At 43.8% G+C, this 13757-nt stretch overlaps 1 protein-coding gene across 2 annotated transcripts in view; it reads right to left on the bottom strand.

The window, feature by feature from the left end:
* The window catches only part of mtgo (miles to go), a 340195-nt gene that overhangs the window by 302745 nt on the left and 23693 nt on the right, over window positions 1-13757 (bottom strand). The window lies entirely within an intron of this gene.

The following is a 13757-nucleotide window of genomic DNA, read 5'->3' as shown; positions in this document are numbered from 1 at the left end:
TCTACAGAATCTTTGGTTGATATTAAAGTACACGAGAGTTGTCAATTTTAAAAGTAATGGCTATATGGAAATTACCAATAATTACACGAAGGTTCCTGTGATATGATTAATGAAATTTGCTCCGCATGGCAGATTATTACTATTTTAGGGTGTTCGCTGACCCAGCGGCGGAGATACAGATGACGGTAGTTCGAATCCAGCGAGTTGGACCAAGGGCATAGTTCATTAGATTCCACGTTACAAAGTTCCCTGTAAAGGAGCACCGTTCTAGCCTCCTGATCGGGGGAGTTCGCGACGTTAAACCGAATCGTTATATATATATATATATATATATATATATATATATATATATATATATATATATATATAACATGGTAGAGAAAAAGTCACAAAGACAAGCGATTAAGAGTAAGACGATCACTTGTTGCCTCCTGCTCACTATCCAAGACCTTGAACAATTCTTTTTTTAACAAAAGTTTCCTGGTTGACTCCTTGCTATTTCCTGATTTACTTTTTTCTTCTTCCAAGCTCACACCAGGTTACAGAGTTTCCAGGTGGAGCAAGAAGAGAAGAACAACAGAGTTGAAGAAAGGCCCTTGCAGTGTCAGTGGAACTGCTGAGAATGGGAAAGGGGGGGGGGGTGTCCTATCAACGTTTAAGAATTTCAGACAAAAATTATGATACCGAGAGGATGTTACTTGATTGTAATGGCGATAGTAATGTAACAAGACAGTGGTAGAGAGGGTGGAGGCGGCGAGCTGGTACGAGTAAAGAGGGGAGGAAGGGAGAAGAATAGGAAGGGAGGAGATGAGGAAGGGAGGAGATGAGGAAGGGAGGAGAGGAAGGGAGGAAAGTGAATGGGAGGGGAGGGGATGAAAATGGAGGAGAGAAAAGAATAAAACATGAGAGGTGGAGGGGAAGAAAAAGCCTTGATGAGACAGAAAGAGGTTAGGATGTGGAGGATAGGGACGAGGGCGTGGAGGGCAGAGAGAAAAGCGTTGAATCAATGCGAACGAATATGGTAAGGATGAGGATGAATCGCAAAAAAATGGAGGAGGAAGGGGGAGGAAGGGGGAGGGAGGAGATGGAGGAGGAAGGGTTAGAGGCATGCTGGGGGGAGAGAGAAAGGCCTTGGGTGAAGTGAAGCGCAGTTCTTTGAGGTCGACCTTGTAAATCTTGCCGGACCAAGTGGTGGTGGAGGAGGAGGTGGAGTAGATGGAAGAAGAGGAGGGGGAGGAGGAGGAAGAGAAGGAGGTGGTAGTAGTCATGGGAGGGAGAGAAGGTGGTTCCTGATGGGAAGGATGGTGTTGGAGTTTGTGGTGGTAGTGGAGGTCATGCTCGAGGTCGTGGTGACTCGAGGCGGAGCCCGAGGGTTCTGTCCTGATGGACTTGACGTCGACGTCTTTCGACAGGAGGGTGCCTCCTGTCACGTCATGCGGAGTCGTGTCCACACGACACAAAGGTGTTGCCATGCAATCATCTCAAGACTGACGTCATTTCCGGAGTGTTCCAAGGCTTTTAACGATTTGGTTATCTTAGATCTGGATAGGACAGGTTTCGCCAAACCGTGGCTGGATCTTGCAGAATACCGCCATACCGGCGGCGATAATGAACGAAAATGGCGTATTATTTACATAATTATTTACAGTTGCGATACTACTGTCATAATTTACCCAAAATGGTTATATTTTTTCTCAATTGCTAGTTACTAAACGATGAGATGCCAATAACTAAGCCAAATACTGGTGAACGTTGGAAAAGGAGCAAATTAACAGGAGGATCTACTTTCTTGCCCAAACATCTTCGTCATTGACGACCTACCAGCCCATTTCTCCTGTCTATCCCAGCACTGGAACAATGCTCAGTGTCGCTACGGTGATCTTCCTCAATGCAGATATATTCGGTTAAAAAAAATAAACACAAGTTAAATATATAAACTAAAGTCATGTCCCACATTTTTTAAAGAAGGCTGGCGAGTACGTCACGTCCAACGCCAACGTCAGACGACGCAGAGTGAGAGTGGCCGGCAGGGTCCGGCAACCGCTGACCAATCAACCAACCAACCAACCAAGCAGCGAAAGCGACTGATGTCTCCAGATGTCAATGGAAGCAACAGATGGAGCGAGCGAGTGTGCGTGCATAGTGCTCGAGTGGCAGAGTTGTTACAGTCACGTCCTACGTTCTAGCTTACACGCCGGGCTCCCCGAGTTCACGACTCTCCCTCTCGTATCCCATACGTTTATGTAGTACTGTTCTTTAACCCTCTGGAGAAGACCCCTTCCAGGAATATCGTTATGCACCCTCTACACCCCGCTAGCTTTCGTACCAAAGACTTATGAACTTCTGTTTACTCAAGGGGTACAAAGACCAGCTTAGGACTTTTGGAAGGCAATCTACAACAGACGACTCGCCCGTCGGCTGTCTGTCCATGTCTACAACCTCTCCCTCATCAATCCTCGAACTTCCACCAGAGTCGTTGGGCCTAAAAGACCGAGGGCACGGAGCTGGAGGTTGACCTCCACAGGGTCGCCACAGGGAAACACGTCCATATTACCGAGTTCCACAAGAAAGTAAATCCCAAATCATTATCCCATAATGAGGAGGGCGTCAACAACATAGGCTCCCCGAATTTTTTACTCTCTCGTATCCCATACTTTATGTACTGCGGTTCTTTAACCACCCCCACCCACCGTCAACAATGCACAAGTCAAGACGTCGAATGAGAGAGAGAGAGAGAGAGAGAGAGAGAGAGAGAGAGAGAGAGAGAGAGAGAGAGAGAGAAAGAGGAGAAAGAGGAGAAAGAGAGGAGAAAGAGAGAGGAAACTGAAAAAAGGTTTAAACCGCACGTGAGAACATCGCCTCCAATTTCGTACCAAAGTTGCCAGTAGACGCTTCCTGTCGAGTCAACGTCGACTGCTCATGGGAGCCGCGGAATTTCCCATGACCACAACAACAGACGACGACGACGTCTTCGACGAAACGAGAATTACTGCCAAGTAGTGTTCATGCCATCTTGCAACTCAGCCCCTCCCTCTCTCCTTCTCACCCACCTGACACAAACACGCAACACAAATTCTTTTAACGACAAATGAAATCAATATAAAACCTGATATGCCCTACCCTTCACTGATGCAAATTTATGACAAAACTGTGTCGATTCTATTCAAGTTTCTTGCTTTCACAAATCCTACCGTTTGAAGTCCTTTGTATTCCAGATATGTTTATTCACTTGTAGTTAGTTTTCCCCCAGAACAAGATCACGTACCTGGAAAAAAGAGAAAGAAAAAACATTAATGTCCATTACAAGAGCATTAAATTCTAACCGTTACATCCAGCTACCAAAAGAACAGCAATCACCCAAGTGTGTATCATATTGTAATATATATTATATATATACATATACACATATAATATATATATACACATATATACACATACATATATACACATATATACATATACACATATATACATATACACATATATACATATACACATATATACACATACACATATATACATATACACATATATACATATACATATACACACATATACATATACATATACACACATATACATATACACACATATACATATACACATATATACATATACACATACATATATATATATATATATACATATACACACATACATATATATACATATATACACATGTACACATATATATACACATGTACACATATATACACATATACACATATATACACATATACACATATATACACATATACATATATATATATACACATATATATATACATACATACATACATATACCAAGGCTTTTTCCCCCTTACAAGGGAGGTAGCCAAAAAGGGAAAGGCATAAAAACACTCCCACCCATTTCATCCCTAAATACACTCCACAACCGCCCTGGGTCAGAAGCAGTGTCGCAAGACATATATATATACACATATATATATATATACATATACACATATATATATACATACATATATATATATACATACATATATATATATACATACATATATATACATACACACACACATATACACATATATACACACATATACATACATATATGTACACACATATACATACATATATATACACACATATACACACATATACATACATATATACACACATATACATACATATATATACACATATACATATATATACACATATACATATATATACACATACATATATATACACATATACATATATATATATATATATACACATATACATATATGGTGATAGAATCTTATTTTTGAAAGTTCCTTCTTTCACCGCTAGGGGACAAATGTGTTTTGATTCTCTCCAATGTGGCGCGATGCCTAAGGATATAACAATTGGCTGTATTCTTCAAGGTGCCAATCTTCCATTTCAAGACACCAGACACTATCCATTCACTCTATTCTCTCCAAAATTGAATATTCAATCACAGAGCGGTGAAACCTATAGAAGCTCGAGACTAAATACAAATAAAATTTAGTTCACAGTTTATTCAACTCCGCTTCAGTACAATTTTATTCAATGCGCCTTCCGAAATAATCTTGTTCCAGCTTCAAATAAACATTACGATATTAAGTAGCAATATCCTTATGTGGATTTTTAAAAACTGCCTATATAGTAGTGCGCCCGATTTCCTTAGCCAAGGAAGGACACGGCAGGGCATTACCAACTGACTCATGCCCCAAGCATTTTCGTCTACTTCTCCAAGTTCACCCAATAGCGACATCTGGCAACTCCCTACCCTTTACGTACCCTAATCATCCAGATAGTCTTGTACGATGACGTTTCCGTAAACGACAAAACTGAAAACCCTTTCCTTGTACATCTACACTAACGAAGGCTGGATCAAAGCACGTAGTAAAAAAAAAAAAAAGTAAAAGACAAAATTAAAGGAAAAAAAAAAAAAAAAAAAAAAAAAAAGCGTCACCACAGTCGGGCCCAGCGTCGACGAACGAACTGCCAGATCCAACCCCTCGGCCGGTCAACGTTCCCACAATATCTCCCCGTCGTCCCACCGCCTTCAAATTCCTTGCGCGACTGAGTAAACATTTCATTTTACTCCCAAACTCATCTCGGAGCTTACCACTGACTAAAGCCTGTGTCAACTGTGCATAAATGGCAAAAATTTGGCTGCAGGCAACTCCGTCTAACCAACCGTTACGCAGGCCATGTCCAGTTTGGGAGTTCGACTAGTAAACTGCGATTTCGAGTTCGGACGATATTGGCCTGCGACTGTTTTGCAAACGAAGCACATCAGCGGCGCTGAAATGAGGTTTACGAACAAGATCGCTGGCGGTAATGTAGTACCCTCTATCAGCACTTTCCATCCTCGAACGCAAAAATAAATAAATAAATAAATACATAAAAATGAATACAATAAAAATAAAATCAAATAAAAGTAAAATAAATAAAATGTATAATAATAATAATTACAATAATATAATCGTAATCTGCATGACATGCCAGCTTACCAAACGAGTAAATCACAACCTCCAGCACATTATGATACGTGTTCTGCGTAACGTGATACATGCAATGTAGACCAGCTTGACACGTGTAATAAACAAGGCGTTCACATCTACTTCACATGTGAAAAACTACAGACATCGGTACAAGGAAGGCTGGTCATAATCACGGGAGGCTGTGCACCCAGGGGAAGGCGCGGCGTGACTACACATGCCAAGACATGGACTGAAACTAGTTACTAGATCATGCACGCCAGACCGAATTAGAGGAAGTATTGGCAGACCCAGCGGGGCTGAACACATTTGAACAACAGAAAAAAAAACACCACAATAAACCCAAGAAGAAGAAATAAGAAGAAAAAATCTAGGGGATTGGTGGAAGAAAGAGGGGAGAGCCGAAGAAGAGGGTGCAGGGGGGAGGGGGGCGATGGGAGTGGGTGTGGCGAAGGACAAGGGGAGACGAGGGGAGAGGAGAAGAGGGTGGGGCAGATAGTTCCCCACTTACTTCTGCCGGGTGAGCGGGGAGGGAGGGAGGGAGGGAGGGTGGTCGCTCCTCCTCCGACACATCTCAGGCCGGAACGAAGTGTATTACAAGTGTTCTAAAGCAAGGAAGCCCAAGACAGCCCCAAATTCGCAACCAAGATGCGCAATTCCTCGAAATGACATACTACAACGGGTGTCTTTCCCATCTTTACTCTCCTTTCAGATCTTTCTCTCCCCTAGACACTCTCCCGCCCTTAAATTGAAGATGAAAGAGGAGTGATGAGGCGTAGGATGGTTTAAACTGCATTGAAAATGCTCCCGCTTATTTTAATACAACTTGTATCATAATTTCTTAGGCTTTCCTTCCCGAACCTGTGCTCCAAACACTCCTGAGAACGATGACACAAAACGAGGAGGTAAAGATCTACAAAACGAAACGAGGAAAACGAGAACGAGGAGGAAGAGGAAAAGGAGGAGGTAGAGGAAGACGAGTCGGAGTGGAGGGTGGGTACGTGGGTGGGGGATGGGGGGGGCAGCGATGACTAAGACGGCAAGGATGAAGGCTGGCTGAGGCTATGGGGGCAGGGGGTAAGGGGGGGGGACTGGGAAGTCCATGAGAGGGCGGGGCCAAAGGAAGAACCGTAGACAAGCCTTCCGTAATGCCATATTTCCGACTAACACGACAAAGTCCTAAAGCCCAATGTTCCTTGTGAAAAAATCGCCACCTTTGCCGAATAAAATCATACGGAATGTGCCCCAAAACAGGCGTGTAAATCACTGACACAATTGGCAATGAGAAATGGCGCCTTGGTTCGCCCCCAAGCAACGGCAAACCGTTAGATCCGTTAGGTCTACTTGCGCCAGAAATGGGACCCCGAGTGTCAACGCCAAGTTTTCTGGTAAACAGCTACCTTGTTAATGTCTCTACATTCATACGCGCACATAATGAGCTATTCATAGATAGGTTCGGTGTTGATACAAAAGCTATAATTACCCCATAACATGCTTCCATTCCGCCTTGTAGTTTGGTTAACTGTAAACACTGGTACATGTGCCGCCAACTTCAAAGACATGTATAATACACAAAGACCTTCTCAATGTGTGTGTATGTGTGCGTGCGTGCGCGTGTGTGTGCGCGCGCGCGCACGCAGCTGACCCAACCCTAATCGTAGGAACGTTATGGCAGCATTCTTTTCCCCTCGCCAGAGTGAACAAATGTACAACTATGCATAACATCGGACTTCTAAGATACAACCGTAGTAAATGGGTGAGGTGGGGGAGAACAGATCTGGGAGATGGGTGAAACATGAGAGTCTGTTGGGTGGAGGGGGCCAACTGAAAAGTGGGTGAGGAGACGTAACGTGTGTGGAGGTTCAATGGATTGGAAGGTGGAGGAGTGGAGCGGGGTATGGGTGCGGATGGAGGATTGTCGAGTCACGGGAAAGTAAATGGAGGAGGGCGACTCTGGAGGAGAAACTTTGAGAAAACTGAATGTGGAGGACGAGTCTGGAGGAACGTGAATTTGGAGGGGAATCGGAAGAGTTCGCCATCGTGAATGATGGAAGTTGAAAGGCGAACTGTCGCATTGGGAAGGGCGATGTGGTCAAGGGTGCAGGACGAGGAGCTGGCGAGTTCCAGGATGAAGACGGGATGGGAGAGGGAGGGGAGGAGCCTACAAGTGGAGATCACAATAAGACAGGAAGTCGCGAAGAATGCAATCGCGAAATGTTTTCAAAGAAGGATCATAAATGTGACCCTGAGGGGGACCGAACACAGACTTGGAGAACCAAGGCCTAGCAGGTGCTTACGAGGAAGGAGGGGGAAGATGAGAGGGGGAGGAGATGAGAGAGGGAAAAAGAGAGGTGAAGAAGAGATGGCAGAAGAGAGAGGGAAGAGGGGGGAAAGAAGGGATGGGGAAAAAGGGAGGGAAAATAGGGGAAAGGCGAGAGGGAAGAAGGGATGGGAAAAAAGGTAGGGAAACAAAGGCAAGATCAAGGGGAAGATTGAGAAAGGGACTTAACAGATGCCTACATGTAAGGGCGGAGACAGAAACAGAGGAAAGAGCGAAGAAGGTTAAGACGGGGATGTAGGGAGAAATGGAGAAGTAAGGGGTTAGGGAGGAGGAAGGAGAGGGGATGAGGAAGGAAGTCGAGAACTAGGAGGAAAGTCCGAATGGGGCAAGGAGATGGGGTGGAATCAGAAAGCGAGAAATCAGGAGAGAAATTATAAAGAATGAAGCTGAATATAGGGAAGTGAAAAAGGGGAGACATTACAGGGAATGGGAGGGAGGGGACAGTTGGAGAAGGGAAGGAAAAATTGAAGATGCGAAGGAAAAGTTGAAGATGCAAAGGAAAAGTTCAAGATGGGGGACAGGAAGGTCAACGGATGTGGTCAGACGCATATCCACACATTCGGAGTCGTCCACTGCTGAACAAAGGCCTCTCCTTGTTTCTCCCACGTACAACACGACTGCAAACTCTGCCATACCACTCCTGCAAACTTCTCCACCTCACTGGACATTCGAACATGTTCTTGAGCTGTCATTTGAGCGGGCAACAGTGTCCTTGTCCAAGCTCTGTTGATGTGTTCAGTCATGTTCGATAAACTTCCCCTGGGGACCTAATGACCAAGCACAAGCATACACTACATACTGATGGTGCACCAGGGCCGAAGATCACACGCCACAGGTTAGATTTATTTTCTTGTAGATTTTCCTGATTGAACAAGGATCCACTCCCTCTCCCCAAATACAAGCTCCGTTCTATCAAACTCGTTTGGCAAACTTGTTTGATTAATTCTGTTTTCATTATACATGTCCCCCAACCACTCTCTCCCACCCACGCGCCCACAACACACACACACACACACATACAATTCTACTTGTCATGCTAGTCGCTTAACTCCTATACAACTCTCCTCAGTCAGTTCCCCCGACCACATTCAGCCTCACTTCAAATATCAAGAACATTCACTGGTAAGTGCGAGGGATTGAGAGTCTCTCGTCACCACGACCGAAGACTACCACTCTGGATGTTGATCGATCCGGGGTTTCCCTTTCTATCGTGAGGAACCTCTCCTCGCCTCTCGATGCCCACTCGAACTCGTCTTCTTGACCTCCCCGAAGTCCTTCGAAGGAAGACACCATCACTCCCTTTGCCTCCCACACAGTTGATCATCATCTCCCGAAGTCTCTCTTTGCCTCCCACGCTGATGACCCAAGGGAAGTCATCAATCCTCCCAAGGGAACCTTCAACCCCCAACCATCACTATCCCCCTCCCCCTTCTCACTCTCCCCTTCCCCCAGCAACCATCCCAACATCCTACGCTCTAGGAACACTCAAGACAAGCTCCAAGGAAAGCCACCAATGCTCCCATGGGAGCCTTAACCCCTAACCTCCCCCCCCCACACAACCTCCTACACTTGTAAGACACCCACGACACAAGCTCCACGGCGTCATGTGTCAGATTCAATTTCTTTTTCCATGTGGCGACGACTCTGCCTCAAGAACACATATGCAGCTCATCCTTGTTAGTGCACAGTCTGGCCAATGAAATGAGAGACGGAACCCATGAACATCACCCTTGTTATTTGTATTAGAATTAAATAATTACGTGTATGTAGGCTGGCGTTATAGTAACACACAAAAGAACAAGGAAACTTGGTACTCGAGCTAAACGCACAAATATACACACGCATGCTCATCACAACACCACACACGAAGCATTACAGAACACCAACCCAAACACACGCACACAAAATCACAACATCAAACCCGCCTGATTATCACACTAATAAGGTGCCCAGGTCCGACTCGGTTAACGCGGACAGAAAATCTTAAAAAAAAAAATCAGACCAATAAACAAGAACAATGTACCAACGAATAAAATACGAGCCTTTGTCTGTCTAGGGTACGTGTGCAAACATTGCTGCACATACTCGTATGTAATCGCAAGCAATTTTTTTTACCCATTCATGGTACATAATCAAAATTCTTTGTCGGATTTTTTCATAAAAAATACACGACCACAAGCTAAATACTCCGTTGGAAAATATATTACGTACTTTAAAAAAAGAAAAAAAAAATAATAATAATAATACTGACCTCGCAAGACCTGTAGCGTTAGTCAAGAATTTTTGCTCGTGACGTGTATATGGCTATAACTAGCAATTACCAAAATTACAAACCCATTGGCATTTTTCAGTATTACTAATACGCGCGCGCAATAAAGCAAAATAAGTAGCACCCCAGAATAATAACAATACTGACTACAATAACCGTAACAAGAACAACAACAGGTAAACAGATTGATTCATCAAATCATCAAAGATGGAAAACGTGGTTTTAACTTCCTTCGGCGAAATAAAATAGCTCAGCAATAGATCTACATGTACACACACACGCATTATATATATATATATATATATATATATATATATATATATATATATATATTACATACATACACACACATACACGCACAAGTTTATATATCAATACACACACACACGCAATATGTGCCACGACCCCCCCCCCCCCACCCCCGGTCCGGTCTCCGGACAGAGGGTCATTGTTTCCGGATGGCAACCCTCCACCAGGCTGCCTTTCGTATTCGCATAAACGAAACCCACCGACTGTGAAATCGCTCCGTCCGTCTACTTAGTGTGCTTGCACACTTGCAAGCCAGGAAACGCGGCCCGGGAAGGCAATTTTCCCGCCCATTCCACACGGACAGCATCGTGCAATATTCTTCCGTTTTAGGAGCGCTCAGCCATAAGTTTTATGAATTTTGTATTTTTTAAGACGTTAGTCACATCCCTACGGACCAGAGCCACGTAGCATTATTTAAACGACTGAAGACTAGTCTCAATTCATAAGGAATGGTGAACAACTTTTAACTATTATACCTCCGTTGTATTACCTTTATGGTTATAAGAACATATTAATACAATGGATTTTAGGGCTTTAGGGGGAAGGGGTTAGGGTGATTAGGATCAAAGACTTTCGACTCACTGAGGGAAGATTGAAGCTATCGAAAGATTCACCATACGAGTCGTACAACGTTTAGCTGAAGCTTTGTCTACGCAAATCGATAAAGATGCAACAAGAACGAAACGTCGTAGTAACAAAGGCTCCTCCGTCCTCAGATTTGGCGTTTATCTAGATCAGTGTTTCCCAACCTTTTTTGGCTGCGACCCTAAATCCACACTTAGCCTGGAGTCGCGACCCTAATTGTAATAATAAATTAAACCATTTCATGTTATATTTCTACGTACTTGCATAATGTTTATAAACTTTCGTTTTTATAGTTCAGTTTATATTTACTAGCACAATGAATTTAAATACATTTGAAACTTGAATGAAAAAAAGTTAAAAAAAAAGAGACCCTCTGGCGACCCTCAAAAACACCTTCGCGACCCTAGTTTGGGTCGCGACCCTGAGGTTGGGAACCACTGATCTAGATAGATTTGTTGGCAGCTGCCAATTTCATAAAATATTTAATCTACAAACTACAATCATACAAATTCTACAATTTACATGATCATTATATCACGTATTCAAATACCAGTTCGTGTTGAAGATCTCCGCTTTTAAACATACAATATTTAATCTAGAAACTACATTCTACAATCTACATGATCTTCATTATATCACGTGTTCAACTGCCAGATTGAGCTGAAGATCTCAGCTTTTAAATAAATGATATCTTGCAAATAAAAGGAGGAAGGATTGAAAAGGGTACAGGGGAGAAAAAGCGGGGAGGGATTTACAGCATTATCTACATGGATAGAAGCGCCGGAAAGTACAGTCCAACATTAGTCCTCCTTTTCATCTCTCCTGTGAGCGCAGACACACACACAAGCCCAGGACTCTCTAACCACCACATCCTTGAAGATGTGAACGTCCCACCCCACCCTCCTCCCACCCTTCGCCGGGAATCCCGGTCCCTAGACCGGTTTGGAAAATTTGATGGGGTGGGGGGGTTAGGGAGGAAGGGGGGTGAATGGGGGAACGGGCTGGGGGGGGTAAGGCACGCGATCGTCTCATCGAAGGTCTGGGAGGGAGAAACAGGTGCTTCCCCCCTCCCCCCCTCCCTCCGCACCCCAAGGGACTTTCAAGCTCTGACAAAAACAAGGACACATTCGGTATTTATAACCAATTGTCAGAGTGCAAAGCATATAGAATCGACTAGCAGAGACGAAATTGTGTAAACTATAATGGCTCCCACCACACCAGGTACACAATTTATCACACTCCCGCGTTGGTCCATGAACGCACTGGCATTTAACCCTTTCACTATTGAAAAAAAACTCGTTCTAGCAATCGCCAGACTGTTTTATTCAGAGGGAAACTTCCCGGAATCGAAGCAAGGACGAGAACATCGACGCAAAGCGTTCCGATGTTTACATCCTGAGCAAACGACATGACGTCACAAAATATGACTTACGTTTTCTATGAATAATATTTAATAACAAACACACAGTTTGGAATTCTTGGCTGTGAGACTAGTTTGCCTTCATCTGTTAAGCTCAGGTGGTCAACTTATAGAACATTTTCTGGGGAACTTTAGGCTGCTTTGTGCCGTCCAATGTTACCCAGTAAAATGCCAACAGCTTTGCCGAGACGGGCCACGTGTTTCATGTGCAATGAAAAATTCCGTCTGTTCTATATTTCATTACATGTCTAAGAATACCAAAATTCGAACAGCAAATGCTCTGTGACATTTATGGGAATATTCAACGACCCCATGATTAACGGTCACGTCGCTTTGGTCCCTACCGATATCGATGCTAGTGACCAATTTTAAATAATCAAATAAAATACACAACTAAATATACAAGTACACGAATAAAAAATAAACAAAATATACATTACATGTACATTTTTTCTTCATATTCATAAATCCCTGTCAACCTTTACTTCCCACATTCTCAAGAATCCCAACCTCAAACTGGCCTCGAAAACCTCCGTATCTTCCTTCTCACCAGAAAGGAATTAATCTTTTTTAATCCTTTTGCCCCGTGACAGCCACAACGAAGGCTCTTCTCTTCTTCAGACATTTACAGTTAGTGCGGTCTTCGTCCTCTGGTATTTCTCCCACCTTGGGACATAAGAATGGAGGAGACTGCAAGAGGACCATAAGGCCTAACACTAAGCAATTTCATGTCCATGACCACCTATCATCTCCATCCATAAATTCATCTTACTTTCTCTTAAAACAATCGATAGTTTTAGCGTTCACTATATAGTTAAGTCTATTCCATTCCTTGACCACCATCGGTAAAGTAGTTCTAACCTTGCGAGCATCTTCCTGGGGCCTCGAAGCTCTCACGGGATGAAATGTCACCCAACGGGAGGAAATGTTCTCCCTTAACGGGAGGAAATGTCACCCTCACCGAGAGAAAATGTCACCCTTAACGGGAGGAAATTCCCTCCCTAAACGGGAGGATCCCATCAGCAGGAGAAAATGTCAATTTCCCCAATGGGAGGAAATGTCCCCCGAACGTGAGGAAATATCCCCTTACGAGAGAAAACGTCCCCTTAATGGGAGAAAATGTCCCCACCAACGTGAGGAAATGTCCCAACGGGAAGAAATGCCCCATAACAGAAGAAAATATCCCCCAAAGGGAGGACATTCCCCCAACGGAGGAAATATCCCCTCCTCTTGGAGGGGGGGGGGGCGAGGACTGGCTTGCGGAAGAGAGGTACCTTGTAGGGACAAAAGGTAGCTTGGAGGAGCAAAGTATAGCTTGGAGGGGCGAGATTAAGGAACGAGGGAGAGGGGCGAGGAATT

This window comes from Oratosquilla oratoria, chromosome 23, assembly GCF_046742065.1.
Source record: "Oratosquilla oratoria isolate Oo_2021 chromosome 23, ASM4674206v1, whole genome shotgun sequence".
Taxonomy (NCBI): Eukaryota; Metazoa; Arthropoda; class Malacostraca; order Stomatopoda; family Squillidae; genus Oratosquilla; species Oratosquilla oratoria.
Note: the sequence above shows the minus strand (reverse complement) of the source record. Positions and strands in the feature narration are given on the sequence as shown.